Source organism: Talpa europaea, assembly GCF_964194135.1.
Source record: "Talpa europaea genome assembly, chromosome: 7".
Lineage (NCBI taxonomy): Eukaryota > Metazoa > Chordata > Mammalia > Eulipotyphla > Talpidae > Talpa > Talpa europaea.
The window spans coordinates 37,240,550-37,257,041 of record NC_140074.1 but is presented as its reverse complement, the minus strand read 5'-3'; positions in this window follow the sequence as shown (position 1 = coordinate 37,257,041).

Below are 16,492 nucleotides of genomic sequence, written 5' to 3'. Positions count from 1 at the left end.
CCACAAAGCTCAATTGTTCTCTCCAATAGTATCCCAATAATGTATTCATGGATCTCCTGGCAAGGTTAAGGGCACTACACTACATAGACACAAATGTCAGAATAGCCCACTTAAGGACACAATTTGCTTCTCAAACCTGGTATTTCTCAGAACACCTCACATTAGAATTCGAAAAAAAATTATGCCTATAAACATATTAACATTTATTCACAATGATGACTTGCTGTCAGCAGCAGATAGGTCCATGAATACAGTTAGAGCAACGGATGCAAGAAAGACTGGTGCCTCTCTTCAGCAGCTCCATTTCCCAACTCAGAAATGTCAACTTTGACCCTTGAATCTGCACACCAATTCCTGCTCTTTCTTCAGCCTTGAAGTGATTTCTTCAAATCAGTACAGTCTCAACATTGTCTATCGAAAGATAAGTCTCCCCAAGATGTTCACAACAGGCTTCCCCAAGAAACCACTTCAGCATGTGGATCATTTTGAGCTGAGACCACTTGAGGCCCTTAGGCTCACAAGACACTCCCTTAACAACCTAGAATGAAAATTGGTGGTATCATACAGAATTCAGATTTTAACTGTTCTATCAGAGAAACCTCCACATGGCAGGGCAAACATCTAATTTCAGAGCACCAGATCTTCATCCTACGAGCAATGGGAGTCACCTCTCATCATGGAGTCCCTCTCCTCTCTGCTTGAAGGCCCTACTTTAGTTCTTAGATTAGGATATATGCCCTCATTTTGTCCCACTGGCTTCAGAATCCACACCTGTGTGGCTTCTCCAAGCATTGGGAAATAAATTTGATTTTCCTCCTGCTAATCTGTCTGATGTTAATTTGATTGCTTGGCTAGCCTGAGAGGAACCCAGAGGGGAAGGGGAATTACCCTCTCTACCCCTCTCTAAGCTTTAATTATTCTGTGAAAATTCTAACATTCTTTGAGTTTCCCTCGTTACTCAACTAATATTTCTCAGAATTCAGAATTCAGCAACCCATGTGGATTTCCTAAGAACTGCCAGGAAGGGATTTCCAAAAGAAAACACTCTCCTTTTTTTCCTTTTCGAAGCTTTCTTTCTCATCACCAAGTTTTCTCTGCTCTGTTAGGGTTGTCACCTCCTCAGGTGGCCAGCTTACAATTTCCCCTGCTCTAGGAATAGCCTCAGAGCTGTGGGAGGAGCTCTGAGTGGTTATGTCCTTACTACATAATCCTGCATTCCTGACCATACACGGGAGGGTGCCTGGCCCGCCTGTATTCATCCTCTATCCAAAGAAATTGAATACTCTTTCAAAACCGTCCCAGTTTGGGTTATAAGTTACATCACCGTTGGAGAACATTTTAAATAAGTGTAGACAAACACTTTTCTGTGCATGTTGTTCATATGTCCTGTATGTCGAAAATATTTTATAACAATAATTTTTTTAAGGATTTTTTTTATTTACTTATACAAGCACTGGGTACAGTCAAAAGCACGGGAGGGTGAGAGAATTCACCAGAACCAGAGCGGGGAACAGAACAGGCAGACTGACGAAATACACTGCTGAGGGGAGCAGCGGGCAGCAGGAGAGGTCTGTTGCACCATGTGGGACCCTTGCCCGGCGGCCAGGGATCGAACTGGCGTTGCAGAGGCTGTGGGTGGCTTTGCAGCCTAGCGCTCAACCGCTGTGCCAACAGGGGAGGCCCGAAGAATAATATTTTTAAAGTTATTCCACACACAGGTCAACCCTGCCAAGGCCCATTATGTTACTGTCCCAACCGCCAATCCCCTCAGGGTACATTCCTCACACAATTAAATGAGAAAGCTCTATGAGGCTCATTTGTGACTCAAACTGATGCAAACAACACAATTAAGTTGACATTTCTCTACATTAACTACAGTTTTGCTAAGTTTTTTAGGGATTTTTTCATTCTAATATTTTATATAGGTTATATTTTATATGGTCCAAACATCAGAAAGTACCAAAGGGTAGACAAGGAGAAGTCTTCTACCCCTGCCCCTATTTATCTCTCTGTAGGTAACTAAATGTTTCCAGATTTTTTCTACCCTTAAAGATTGTGTGTGTGTGTGTGTTACCCCATTTGAAGCTCACAAAGACTCTTCAAAATGATTGTATTACTTCCATTGTACATGATGAATTGAGACTTGGAGAAAGATTTAGAGACTTGCCCAAGGTCACACAACTAGTAAATAGCAAAACCCAGATTCATATCTCCTAACTACTTCATGTATTATCCTGAATTTTGAGGAATTAACTACTAAACTGAAGGTCTATTTTAGGCATCAAAGAAGATGGCACCAAATGAAATGCCTGGTTCATCTGGAAAGTTCACTCTCCCAAAAATATCTCCACTGTCATATGAAATTCCCCCATTTCAAATTATGATAGGAATTAATAGTGATCTGTTCTTTCCCTAGCATTCCCTAATGTAATTAAAATAAAAATGGAAATCTTGTAAGGATGAATATATGCTAACACTGAGAAACATGAGGACTCACCATTCAAAGGCAAGATTCTAAAGTAGAGGGTCATATGGGGTGGTCAAGGGGCACCCTTCAGGAGTGGGGACAAGAAAATGAAAGGGGAGACAGGATGTGACAAAGAAAACCTACCTCATGGTTTTCCTTAATCTGCCCTAATTTTGTTCTGCTGGGTTGAGCTATTGACCTGCCATGAAAAGATTAGTCAGCCTGAGTTGTTTGCAAAATGATGAAGAGAACGGATGTGCTTCCTTCACCTAATATGCTTACCTGACTTTTCTTTCAACCAAGGAAAAGCATTTTCAGGTAGAGAGTGGGCAGTTAATTCTCTCACAAAGGAATCTGAAGGTTTTGAGGTAACTCCCACCTCAACTCCTGTCACTGAGTTCTCAGTAGCAAACCCCATATGCCTCAAGCTCTTGATAAAGCAAACCCTTTGCTACAGTAACATTCAACTCTCTGGCAGCAAAGTCCCAGGTATCCAGAAGCCAGGAAACTCATCTATGAACCTAGGAACAATGAACCAAATTGCTCCTGTGCTTGAAAAGGATATCAAGAATTTCATTCAGTTTATGTCAGAGCCAATCCACAGAAACAAAAGAAAGCCTACATCCATGGAACAGAAATTATAAAATGGAGGGAAAGGACAGGTCAAGCCTACCTTGGAAAGTACTGGCAATTGGCTCAATGTGCCATAAATATTTGTTCCCGAGCCAAATATCTGCCTGATCATTTGGGTAATGTTTGCACAACCAGAAAAAAATCAGTCATCAGTTAGGAAAATTTGTTGCTGCATGAGTCTTAGTACTCCGCTATCTAAAATTGCAAAGGAAAACAACATTTTCATCCAAAGTGAGTGCCTTTGTTTGTCTTGGCTGGTTATTCTAAAATCTACAGTCTCTAAATAAAGTGTTGAAGTCCATGACATTCACAGACTCTTTTCCATCTTTCCCATTTCTCCCATAGGGTTTCAGTTACATAAAGTCCACCATTAACAGCCCTTTCTGCTGAAATCTTGTTCTCCAAGGAAGAGTTTCCAGAAACAGAAGACACAGATCAGGGAAGTTTGTCCTACTAGAACTGCTGCTTCAGTTTAACTTGAAAAAGTCCACACCCAGTTCCTAATGAAAAACATCTGAACTACCAGGTCTTCCCCAAGCTAGAGTTGCTTATGCTTATGCATAAGAGTTGCTCATGCTCCCTGCAGGCTCCTTTCTATAGGGAACTCACAGATTGCTCCTGAGAAGCAGAGCCTGCCAGGAGAGAGGCATTCCACTAAACACTGATTTAGCAAGACATTTCCATATCGCACCCACCACCAGTTGGAAATCCTCCACTTCTTTTGTGCAAAGATCTAACTTGTCTCTCTCATTTTCCTGGTGTAATGGCCCAATCCATTTACCAAAAGTGCAGCAGAAGGAAACAAACTACACCGGCCCTCTCCTGTCAGATTGCCCCAGACCAAAGTTCTTGCATTTTCACTCTGCAAAAAATGATGAACATTTTTTGCAGGGAGTGCAGTCTGGTGTCAACCTCTTATCGAGCCCCAGAACTTTGGCTGATGGCACTGGAGGAAAAAGTGAGGTATCAGTTACACCAGACAGTAAGTTCACTCTCCATGAACAGTAATAACACGCTTAATGTCTCTTATTCTTATAAAATAGGTACTGCAGAATACAAAAGAGCCACAATTCTAAGTTATGACACACATTCTTTGAGCAGTGAATTATTTAGATATGGAATGTTTACATAGCCTAACCCTCCTAGAGCCAATGTTACAGAGTTCAGCTGTCCATCTGGGGATGGTGTCCTAGGGAGGAGCATCATAGGGAAAAAGAACAAAGTTCATTTGCTGATTATAAAAATAATACATACATATATGTGTTGATAAACCCAGACACACATATGTACATACAAACACACATGCCAACACATAATTTTCAAAAATACGGCTTTTGCACATATAATCAGCCCATCATGGCCACTTCTGGCTGGCTAGTCATCAAGGCAAATCTCCTTTTTCCTTTTTCTGTATCTTTTTTTATTTCATTTAGATAAGCTCATCAATTCACATTCTGTAATGTGTAGTGAGCACACATGCACACATGTATGCACACACACGCACATATGCATCACTACTTATTTATACTATCAGCTGCTACAGCTGCTGGGCCTCGTCCAACCTTCTGCTTTTCTCTTAGGTTTGAACAGACAGACATTTTCAATAGGCACCACTCCATTGTCCATTCCATTCTCTGTAATTTTTACTGCATCTAAGAGAAACCTCAGGATTGTAAACTAAAGGGATACAGGACTGACTTCAATTATCTCAGTAGAAAGAGTGTATCATATAAAGAAGAAAGCTTATCCTACTACTCATCAAAAGGACCGATGCTTTTGATATCAAACTTCATCTTCTGCACTCACAGTGCTATGGAGAGTGCACAGGAGGAAAATGGTCCAACAGCACCACTCACTGGAAGAGCCCCTAAGTGCAACTAAGTAGACAGCAAAGAAAGGTACACTGGGGACCTGGTTCACCAGAAAGACTGGCCTCCTCCAGCCTCTGCAGAAAGATTGTGAGTGTGACAGGAAGCCAGTGCAATTAGTTTGTCATCACTTAAAGGGAACACACAGATCCCGGAAAATCCTGGGGAGGAAATGTTAACATCAGACTCTGCTGAATGATAAAAACACACAGTTGAGAAAAATAATTTTCATCAGAAGCCCCTGGTGCCTGGAAAGATAAACCAGGGAATTCTGTATTACATCTGGTATATATAAATAAAGTTTTTTTCCCCTGGTAATCAAGACTCTCCCCAAAACTTAAGCAAATCCAGACTTTAGAAACCTCCACTCTTCCAACTTCTAACTAGCTTGTTCTCAGAGTCCCCGGGTCAAGAAGAATTACAGCTCAAACGTACTTTATTCTTACAGATCATATACAAATTCTCCCCTGTTTTTTTTTCCCCCCTCACATGGAGCAACAAAGCCATCAGGACTCCATCCTCCCCTTGGCTCCTTCTAGGTTAAAGTAAGATAAATCTTAGACCTCTGGCTCCAGGTGGCAGGTTACAGATAAGGGAGACTTGCTGGGAAGTCTGCTCTAAGCCTCTCTTTTCAAGCAAGCCTGAGTGGAGAGGCACACACTATTATAGCTGCATTTCAATTCACCAAACTCTACCTGGAAGAATGGAAATTTTTTGTTTGTTTGAGAGAGGGAATTTAAGTTATCCTTTTTATTGGCTACCTGTTCAAGTGCATCAGATATTGAGTCCATCTTCATTCTGTCTGGATAGACCCAAACTAGGGGACATTTTTAACAGCTTTTACATTCTCAACACAAAGGCAAAAGGGGTCAATTTCATGGTGAAGAATGAAAATTAAGCTTTCAGTGATGAACATAATGTATTAGATGCAAATGCTGAATCATAATGCTATATACCTGAAATCTATATGTTATAAACCATTGTGACTTCAATTTTTAAAAAAAAATTAAGAAAAACAGAGATCTAGCTCAGTGGTTCTAGAACTTTCACTGCCTCAGACCCACCTGGGGAGTTCATTAAACCACAGATGGTTAGGCTCCAGCCCAGAGTTTCAGGCTCACAAGGTCTCTGATGGGACCCTAGAATATGCATTTCCCACTAGTTCCAGGTGATGCTAATGCTACTGGTCCCCAGACCACATTCTGTGCATCTGTGCTATTTAGATGGAGCATATAAGATCAAAGTTCAGACTCATTCCAAAACTTTTCTAGGCCCATAAGTAAGTTGTAGTTGAATCAAGCGTCTTAAGGGTAAAAAAGTTTAATTATAAAATATTTAAGCTGTTTTGGACTCTGCCCACAACATAACAGAACAGAGAGGTTAGGATTACCCTCTCCCTTACAAACAACTTTAAAAAGATAAGATTTGCTCTTATAACAATCCAGGGTCTCCCATCTATAGAGTGCTAGTTAGAACATTCCCAAGAGAGCTCCAACTAAGGTTGGTGTCTGCTGAGGTGGAAACAAAGAGGGGCATGAATGGGCTTAGGGGCATCCACCACCTAAGCCACAACAGGAGTAACCTGGGACATTGTGAAATACCCTGGAGGAACTCTGCTGACACATGAGTGGGTGCAGACCCAACCCGGAAAACTGGGAACTCAGAGGCTGAGTACACATGGGCACCAAAAACTCCATCCACGCCTCCTTCCCAGGAGAGATCAAACAGAAGCCAGGTTGAGTCAGGCCAGAGTCCATAAAAAGCGCAAAAGCAGAGAGGAGGTCTTGAGATAACTCACGAATCCTTTGCAAAAATAAACAAATGGCACCAAGATATTGCAGCCCTGCATAAACAGCAGCAGAAGCTAGGACCATTGTGGGGGCTATAGCGACAAGTCCAGGTCCGCCCTCCACACTCTCGTGCAGCGCCACCTTCTAGCCAAGTGCAAATTAGTCCTGGAGCAAGAGCCTGGTGGTCCAGGTTCCTACCATGAGATTCAAGCTACCTAGATGGTAAGCCCAGGCAAAAAGGAGTAGGGAGGAGGGGTTAAGACAACCTAAGCACAGAATACAAGTTGCTAAGAAACAAAAGAAGAAGAGATAGCTGACCAACTTCACTCCTCAAACTGAGATAGAGTACTAAAGCCCCAGACTCCCCTCCTGCCCACATGTCACATTGTGGCAACTAAGCAGAGAGAAACAAATGATAAAAGAAACAGCATAAAAATAAAACAATCAAAAATCAAAAACAAACAACTGATAATAAGCAGTTTGTATCAATAATCATCCTGAATGTGAATGGTCTGCATTCACCAATAAAAAGACAAAGATTAACAATGTGGGGGAGGGCCTCCCTGCTGGCCTAGGGGTTAAGTCTCAGCACTATCACCACTAACACTCCTCTCCTCTTCCCTCCCCGCTCCAGGAGCTAACCCATATGGAACAGCAGACCTCTCCTTTCCCACGCTGCTCCCCTTAGCAGTGTATTTCAGTAAATCTGCTTGCTCTGCTCCCCATTCTGTCTCTAGTGAGTCCTCTCTCTCACACACACACATACCCGGCCACCTCTGGCTTACACCCCAGTTCTTCTATACACACACACAAATACGAATGAAAAAGTTTCAGCCATCAATGCTTTGTTTGCAAGAGATCCATTTAAAACATAAAGACAAAAACAAACTAAAAAGACTAGGTTGGATTATGGTCATACATGCTAGTACCTCAAAGAGTAAAACAGGAACTGCTATTCTCCTATTAGATAAACTACACTTTCAACTAACAAAGGTAATCATGGACAAAGATGACCACTATATAATGATCAAAGGAACAATTCACCAAGAGGATGTAACTGTTATTAATATTTATACACCTAATATAGGAGCACCTAGTAACATAAAGCAACTGTTAACAGGCCTAAAACAACAAGTCAACAAAAATACAATCATTGTCAGAGACCTCTACACACAACTGACGAAAGTATAGATCATCCAGACAGAAAATTAGCAAAAAAATAAAGGCCTTAAATGAAATGTTAGAGCAGATGGATTTATTGGACATTTATAGTTTTCCATCCCAAAAGAAATAAATACACTTTCTTCTCCAGGGCACATGGAACATTCTCAAGAACAGACCATAAACTAGGACACAAAACATGTCTTAGAAAATATATGAAAATAGAAATTTTATTAAGCATGAAAGGAATCTTGGAACAAGCCATAGTATATGGAGACCCCAAAAAAGGCTTCTGAACAACTGGGTCAATGAAAAAGTCAAATAAGAGATAAAAAAGATCTGGAGAGTAGTGAAAATGGAGAGACAAGCTGCCAGACCCTATAGGATGCTATAAAAGGGAAGTTTATAGCAACATAGGCCCACATTAAAAAAAAAAGAAAGAAAAATCAAATGAACACTCTAGTTCAGCAGCTGAAGAAATTAGAAAAAGAAGTATAAAACACATTCAAAAACCAAAAGAAGAGGGCCTTCCTGGTGGCGCCTGGGGTTAAATCTCGGCACTATGAAGCTATCTGTAGCCACTGCAGCATGAGTTCAATCCCCAGCCAGGGAGCTGACCCACATGGTGCAGCAGACCTCTCCTATCTCTCCCAGTGCTCCCTTCAGCAGTGTATTTCAGTAAATCAGCCTGTTCTGCTCCCCACTCTGTCTTTGGTGAATCTTCTCACCGCCCCCCCCCCCGTACCTCTGGCCTGCACCCCAGTTCTTATATGCATAGATAAATAAATCTTTTAAAAAAAAAGAAATTTAAAAAATGAGCAGAAATAAATTAAGTGGATAAGAAAGGCAACGAGATCAGTGAAACCAAGAGTTAGTTTTTTGAAAAAACAAGCAAAATTGACAAGCTATTAGCTATGCTTACCGAGAAAAAAGAGAAAACCCATATTAATTTAATTGGAAATGAAAGAGGCGAAATTACAACAGATACAACAGAAATGCATAGGATCATAAAAGGTATTACAAAAGTCTCAATGCAAACAAAGTAGGCAACCTAGAAGAAATGGACAAATTTCTAGACTCATATAACCTACCAAGGTTGAACCAGGATGAAACAGATAACTTAAATGATCCAATATCAAGTGCTGAAAATGTAAGAGTAATAAAAAGTCTAAGAACGAAATCCCAGGACCAGATGACTTCTGCAGTGAATTCTACCAAACCTTCAAAGAAAGATCTAACACCTAGTCTACCTATTCTACTCAAACTCTTCAAAAACTCCCAATGCATTGTATAAGATCAACATTACCATGACCCCAAAACCAAACAAATAGAAAAACAGGAAATTATAGAGTGACATCTTTGGTGAATATAGATAACAAAATCCTAGCAAACTGAATACAACATCATATTAAGAGAATCATCTACCACAATCAAGCAGACTTCATCCCAGAGATGCAAGGCCAATTCAACATATGCAAGTCGATCAATTTGGGAATACCTTTACTAGGTATTTATCAAATGATATGAAAACACTAATAAAAAATGATATGAAAACACTAATGCCTATGTACATAGCAGCAGAGTCCAATTCATGCAACCAATCCAAGTGCCTGTCAACAGATGAATGAATAAAGAAATTGTTGAATATGTAACAATGGAGCACTACACAGCTCTGAAAAGGGACAAAATAGTATCATTGGGACAAAACTGAGGGACCTCGAGGGGATTATGTTAAGTGAAATAATTCAAAATGTGACCGACGTTGGATGGCTTCACTCCTCTGTGGGCATTAAATAACAAAAAATATACACAGGAAAAACATAGTAGGAATAAATCTTGAAGTCAGTGGAAAAACATAACGGTTACTAGAGGGAACAGGGGGAGGGATGAAGGGATGGAGGAAAGATGTAGATGGGATATGGGCAGAGGTGGTTTTGTGGAAGGTAAGTGGAACATGTGCACCTATGAAAGAGCAAAAATTATAACCCCGAAAATTAAAATAAAAATATTTAAAAATGGGGCCTCCCCGGTGGCGCAGCGGTTGAGCGCTGGGTTGCAGGACTGCCCGCAGCCTCTGCAGCGCTGGTTCGATCCCCAGCTGCCCCCGGCCACCAGAGGAGGGTCCCTCATGGCGTGCAGACCTCTCCTGCCGCCCGCTGCTCCCCTCAGCAGTGTACTTCGGTCCTTCTGCCTGCTCTGCTCCCCGCTCTGGCTCTGGTGAATTCTCTCGCCTCCTGCGCTTCTGACTGTACCAGTGCTTGTGTGAATAAATAAATAAATCTTTAAAAAAAATTTAAAAAATGAAATGCAAATAAAAAATTAAAAAGTTCATAAATCTACCATCCAGAAATCTCCACTGTACTATAATAGATCTCATCTAGACTTTTTTACACACATATTGTGTATATATATATATATAGTGTGTGTGTATATATATATATATACACATATATATATGAAACTGAATACAAGCATACTGTTTGAACTGTTTTGTAATCTATTACTAAGTTATAAACATTTTTATCTTAATAGCCCTCTAGTTCTAGTGAATGAGTAATATAACATTCCATCTTATGGACATGGCATCATTTAAATAATGCCACACATTATTTTTATGTGATTACATGGATGATTATCTGTTTTTTTTTTTTAAAGATTTATTTATTTATTTATACAAGCACTGGGTACAGTCAGAAGCCCGGGAGGGTGAGAGAATTCACCAGAGTCAGAGCAGGGAGCAGAACAGACAGACTGACGAAATACACTGCTGAGGGGAGCAGCGGGCGCAGCAGGAGAGGTCTGCGCGCCATGTGGGACCCTCGTTGGTGGCCAGGGATCGAACTGGCACAGAGCCTGTGGGCAGCTCCACAACCCAGGGCTCAACCGCTGCGCCTCTGGGGAGGCCCCTGGATGATTATCTTTGTAGCCAAACATTTTCATGCTTATCTCCATCATGTTTCTTTCATTATTTTAGTAAAATATACCTAACATAGTTTACTAACTTCATTCTTTTTTTAATCTAAATTTTATTTTATATTCCCCATACAATTACAGCCCCCTTATTTTGACCCCAATCTCTCCTTTCCCCACTCGCCACCCCCCCATAGAGTGTCTTTGGTTCATGGTTGTTTGTTGATTTTGATATTTTCTTTCTTATAGTTATTCTTTTTCCTGGTCCCTTATTTAAGTTTTCTAGATTCCTGCTATGAGTGAGACCATCCAGTATTTTTCTTTTTCTTTCTGGCTTATTTCACTGAGCATGATCCCTTCCAGCGCCATCCATGTTGCTGCAAATTGCATGTGTTTATCTTTTTTGAATGCTGAGTAATATTTTATGGTGTATATGTACCACATCTTCTTGATCCAGTCATCTATTTTTGGGCATTACTAACTTTATTCTTGACAGCATTGATTATTATCATTTCTTTCATCATCTCCAATTTAAAAATGGTCTCTGATTCTGTAAGGGTCATAGAGGTCTTAAAGATTTGTCAAGACCTACACATATTATCACAATTCATTATATTAAATTTTATATTGATAAACACAATAATAAAGAGGTAAAGAATGAACTTGAAGGTAAAGTTAGACATGAATGGATGGAATCACATTTGATTTACAAAGCTCCTCCCCGCCCCCCACCAACCCTGTAACTGACCAATCCAGGATGCCATTTGCTGGTAGGGTTCCAAGCAGAATGTTGGGGTTTTTTGTGGTTGGTGCATCCATGGCTACCAGGCAGAGCCCTGTGGTGAGTCAGTGCCATGGAGTGGCTGCTGTCCTCTGTGTGTCTTGGCTTTGGGCTGATTCTTGAGAAATTCAGTGAGATGGTGATGGAGCTGCTGCCCATTGGCGTGAGTCCACCACTCACTCTCCAGAGCCTCCAGTGGGAGACGGTGTTGAGTCCACCTGTCATCAGCCTGGTAGGTCTTTTGTTTATATTCAGACTCGTTTGGTCTGTCAAAAGTAGACTTTATGCAAGGTGTGAAAAGCTGCTTGCAAAAATGCCGACTGCACAGGTTGAAGGGAAATGCCAACTCATCAACAAAGTTTACGCGGCTAAGAAGGAGTATGAGCAGATCGAGACATCTTTGGAGAAAGCCAGACTGGAGAAAGACTCATACAACACAACCAGCCTCGCAGATGCTTATAGAAAGATGGTGAGAGTCCCCTCAATTGCGATAAAGGATATCAGTACCCTAACTCAAGAAATGATGGAAGAGAGAGCCATTCATTCAAAACAACAGGAAGAAATAATACAGCTGCTGAAAGACATCAGTTGCCTCGAAGAGCTGGTGAGAACCACCAAACCACAAGGAGCTTTTCCAAACCTTCCAGGAGGTAGAGAGCCATACCATGAAGGTGCCTTTCCTGGGAGCCGACCTGGGCCTTAAAGCAGCCCAGTTTACTCCCCTCCACTCAGGTCTCTTGACAGCAGATTCTGTCCCTCCACTTCCATCTCCACCCGAGGGACATGAGGCCAGTGGGGACAGGGGAGGCCTCCCCTTGGGCTGCAGTTCCTCAAATTTGCAAGTTAGATACAATAATCAACTCCTCCAATCTAAAGACAACTGAAATTCCTAGAAGACACCAAGAAATGTAAGACTTTCTCTATAGTCTCAAAATATTTGGACTATCTCATCAGCAGTGTAAAAAAAAAAGGGCGACTATTTAAAGAGACTATGCTGTTCAAAGTAGACTTTGACAACAGAACTGAGGTTGGGGGAGGGAAGAAGTTGGGGTGGGGAAAAGGGCCAGGTGGGAATAAGGGTGGAGGGGGGTCTCATAGATAGTGGTGGGGATTTTGAAATTTGTTTAATAGATAAATAAAATACATATTTGAGGTGTTTCATCTGTATGCTCACATATCCATATTTTTCTCAATGTAAACACGACAGGATAGTTCCAGGCTTATTTTCATTCCTCACGAAATAATCTTCCCATCTAACAAGGTCTAAACAGAAACTGCAGGGATAGCTCCTGCAGAAGCCCTAAGGGAGTCACACTTGGCTCAGGAGGGCAGAATGCCACCACCAATGTCTGTGGAAAGGGTGCCTCCTGAAGTTCTATGGCGGGTGGTACTCAGGTTTTCACATTGGGCTGAAAAAACAGCACCTATGTTTTACCCCCTGGAATCCAACCAACAGTTCTGAAAAGTCCCTTGAAATCCACATTACCACTAGGACAGTACATTTGCCTGAGTGTCCTCTGCCTTTGCATCACAGTGATTATGCAGGAACAAACAAAAACAAACTAAAAATTTTCTCTTTTTAAGAACCATACTTAATTTATAGCACATTACCACTAACCAGTCTACAAAATCCCACTCTAGTTTTCTTTCTGCCCTATGATTTCTGAGCCACCCATTCATCTGCCCTTCCCTTTGGCAAACTCTTTAATAAGTTACATGTCTTTCCTTAAATTGGCATGTATCTCTAGAAAAAAGGGAGGGCTGTTCTGAGTGCCCAGGCAGCTTTAAGTTAATTATGGCATCACATTACAAATTCAGTTTTTCTTGTCTCAACATCATGGGGTTTTTTTTTTTGAAGATTTATTTATTTATGCACACATGAACTGGGTACAGGCCAGAAATGCAAGGGATGAGAGGATTCACCAGACACAGAATGGGGAGCAGAACAGTCAGATCTACTGAAATACACTGCTGAAGGGAGCAGTGGGCAAGTGAGGAGAGGTCTGATGCGCCATATGGGTCACGTCCCTGGCCGGGGATGGAATTCATGCTGCAGTGGCTACAAGATTGCTTCAGCTACAGATGCAGCTACATAGTGCTGCATCTTAACCCCTTGCGCCAATAGGGAAGCCACTCAACATCATGTTTTTAAGACCTACCCATGTTATCTGTGCCCATGTACAATGCACCCATCACATTTTGCTTATTGAGAAGTCACCTTTACCCATCTTTTTTTTTTCAAGATTTATTTATTTATTTATAGAAGCACTGGGTACAGTCAGAAGCGTAGGAGAGTGAGAAAATTCACCAGAGCCAGAGTGGGGAACAGAACAGGCAGACAGACAAAATACACTGCTGAGGGGAGCAGCGGGCGGCAGAAATCTGCGCGCTGTGTGGGACCCTCGCCTGGAGGCCGGGGATCGAACCGGCGCTGCAGAGGCTGCGGGCAGCTTCGCAACCCAGTGCTCAACCTCTGCGCCACCAGGGAGGCCCTACACATCTTTTTTCCAAGCAGAAATCAGCATGCTTTGGAGTCAGAGGACTAAGCAGGACTGTCCACTGGAGTTAATCTGACACCAGATGCATTTATCCCTTGGGTAGGACTGGAACAAATTCCTTTCCGCCCCATGTGGCTGTGTGCCCTAGCTAGCACCACAGCTTTAAAAAGATTTTATCCCTTGGTTTCCTAGCATTGCTCCCTCAACACCTTCCCCCCCCCCCCCCCCCGAGGTTCACACCAAAAAGTAAAGAGATGGACTCCTCCTCTAAGAGAAAATTCTATCACCTGCAATTTACACTTATTTAAACAGAATCTCTCTTGGTCTATGGGAAAGTATGGTTTTGTTTGTTTGCTTTCAAATAAGAAAATCAAATACTTCAATCCTGGATTACAGCAGATTGCAGATCAAAATAAAAAAACAGTTAAACTGCTTATCAAAAAGTGTCCTGTTCTTACACTTTCTTACTCCTTTTGCAGATGTAAGTAATAAATCCAAAACCAGATTCTCTCTTCTGAGAGATGAACTCCCACCGACTTTGGCTCATATAATAACACTTAACTAAAAAGTAAAATTTCCACGTGTACATCAGAGATAAAAAGAATGCCTCTTTGGACCTGTTTCCAGCCCAATCTTTAGAAATATGTGAAATCATATTTCCTATCAATTACACTCCATACAGTCAGAAATATAAGATGCCAAGATTTAAAATATTAATAATACCTTCCTAGACCTCAAGATACAAGAATGGGTCTTTCACAAGTTTGTAGTTAAAAAAAAATGTTAAGAATAGCTACCAAGTATTATGTGTTTATAATGTGCATTTTAAATATAATATGTTTTTCCATTTAATCCTCCTAAGCCTGTGACATCAATTTTTTTTTAGCCATGTATTAAAGATGAATGACCTAAGACTCTGAGATGATGAAATAAAATGAAAAGTATAATCCCATTATGGAAGATTAGCTCATTCCCCAAAGCCAAAATATACTCTCCTATCTCTCTTCTAAGAAATAACATTCTTTAACTTCTTTCTTCTTCAAGAACCCATCCCTCTCCTTTCTGACTTCAGCCAGTATCTGGTATTCAACATTTATACTCACTCCCTCCACGTTCTCTCCTCCTTGCGATCCTCAACCCCATACTGCCCTGGCACCTCTCACAGCACTGACACAGAAAGCCATTTCTTTGGTTCATATACAACTCGAACTCTGAAACACTTTGAACACTTGGCCACTTCCTCCTCCTCTAAATCCTCTTCTGCCTTGATTTCTCTGGCACTAGGTGCTCTCAATCTCTTCTGTGTCTTATAATCCTGCCAGTTCCTCTCCTCTGCCTCCCTCCTACAACCAGGGACAGCACAGTTTCTGCCTCAACCTCTTCCCTTATTTCTAACTGGTGTCCCCAAAGTCCCTCCTGCCCCCAATTGCAGTCTGGGTCCAGAGGTGATTTTCTTTCCACCCATGCAACCTTACTTATTGCCCACCAGTGGTGTTATTATAGGGTCTGTCTCTTCCCCAAATGGCCATTACATGCTTTCCCAATATTCCCCATTTATTACCTGCGTGAACTTGAGCCTCGGTTTCCTCCTGTACAAAACAAGGAGTAGGAACTCAATTTATCTCTAGTGTCCTTTCAGGTGTGCCATTCTTGCAAAGTTCCTTTCCACAAACAAAACGAATGGAAACCTCTTCAACCAGACATTCAAATGCCCCTTTCTATGCCTCAGGTTTTGCTATCTGCTTCCCCATATAAGAATCCACAGGCTTCTGTGCCTTTTCCTGAAATAGACCTGGAGGTGCTTCTCTGCCAGAAAATCCCCTTTATCTCCAGTATCTGACAGCCAAAGTCTTGGGTTACATCAAAAATCTTCAATCTTTCAAGCAGTTTTCCCAGTTAAAAACCAAAACCATTTCACTCCCATAGCTGCTGAGAAATCCTCCTCAGCCTTGTGACGATGCACAAGGTGGCAGGCCTGATGCTGTGTGCCTGGTGTGCTGTCCACCTGGAAGCACTGAAGGCAGGTTAGTCTCTAGACTTGGAGTCAGGTAGCCTGGATTTTTTCATAAATACATTCAATGTTCTATATACTATGATATTTTGACATCTTCAAAAACCTACATAGGAAGAGACTGCATGTTCCAGGGAGAGCCTATCTTAAAGGAAGAACAAGCATGCCTTGAATATGCCAACCAACCAATCCATGGCCTTCTCCCTTCTATCTGTCCTTCACACCTCAAAAAACAATATTCCTCTGACTTCATCATTTCAGGACAAGGTACCAGGCCATACTATAGGCTAAAACCCACCCAAAGAATGCAGACTAGCCCATCTAAAGCTGTTTACCCTGTCCTGCCTTGCCTTCCTGCAGAAACCCCAGTAAA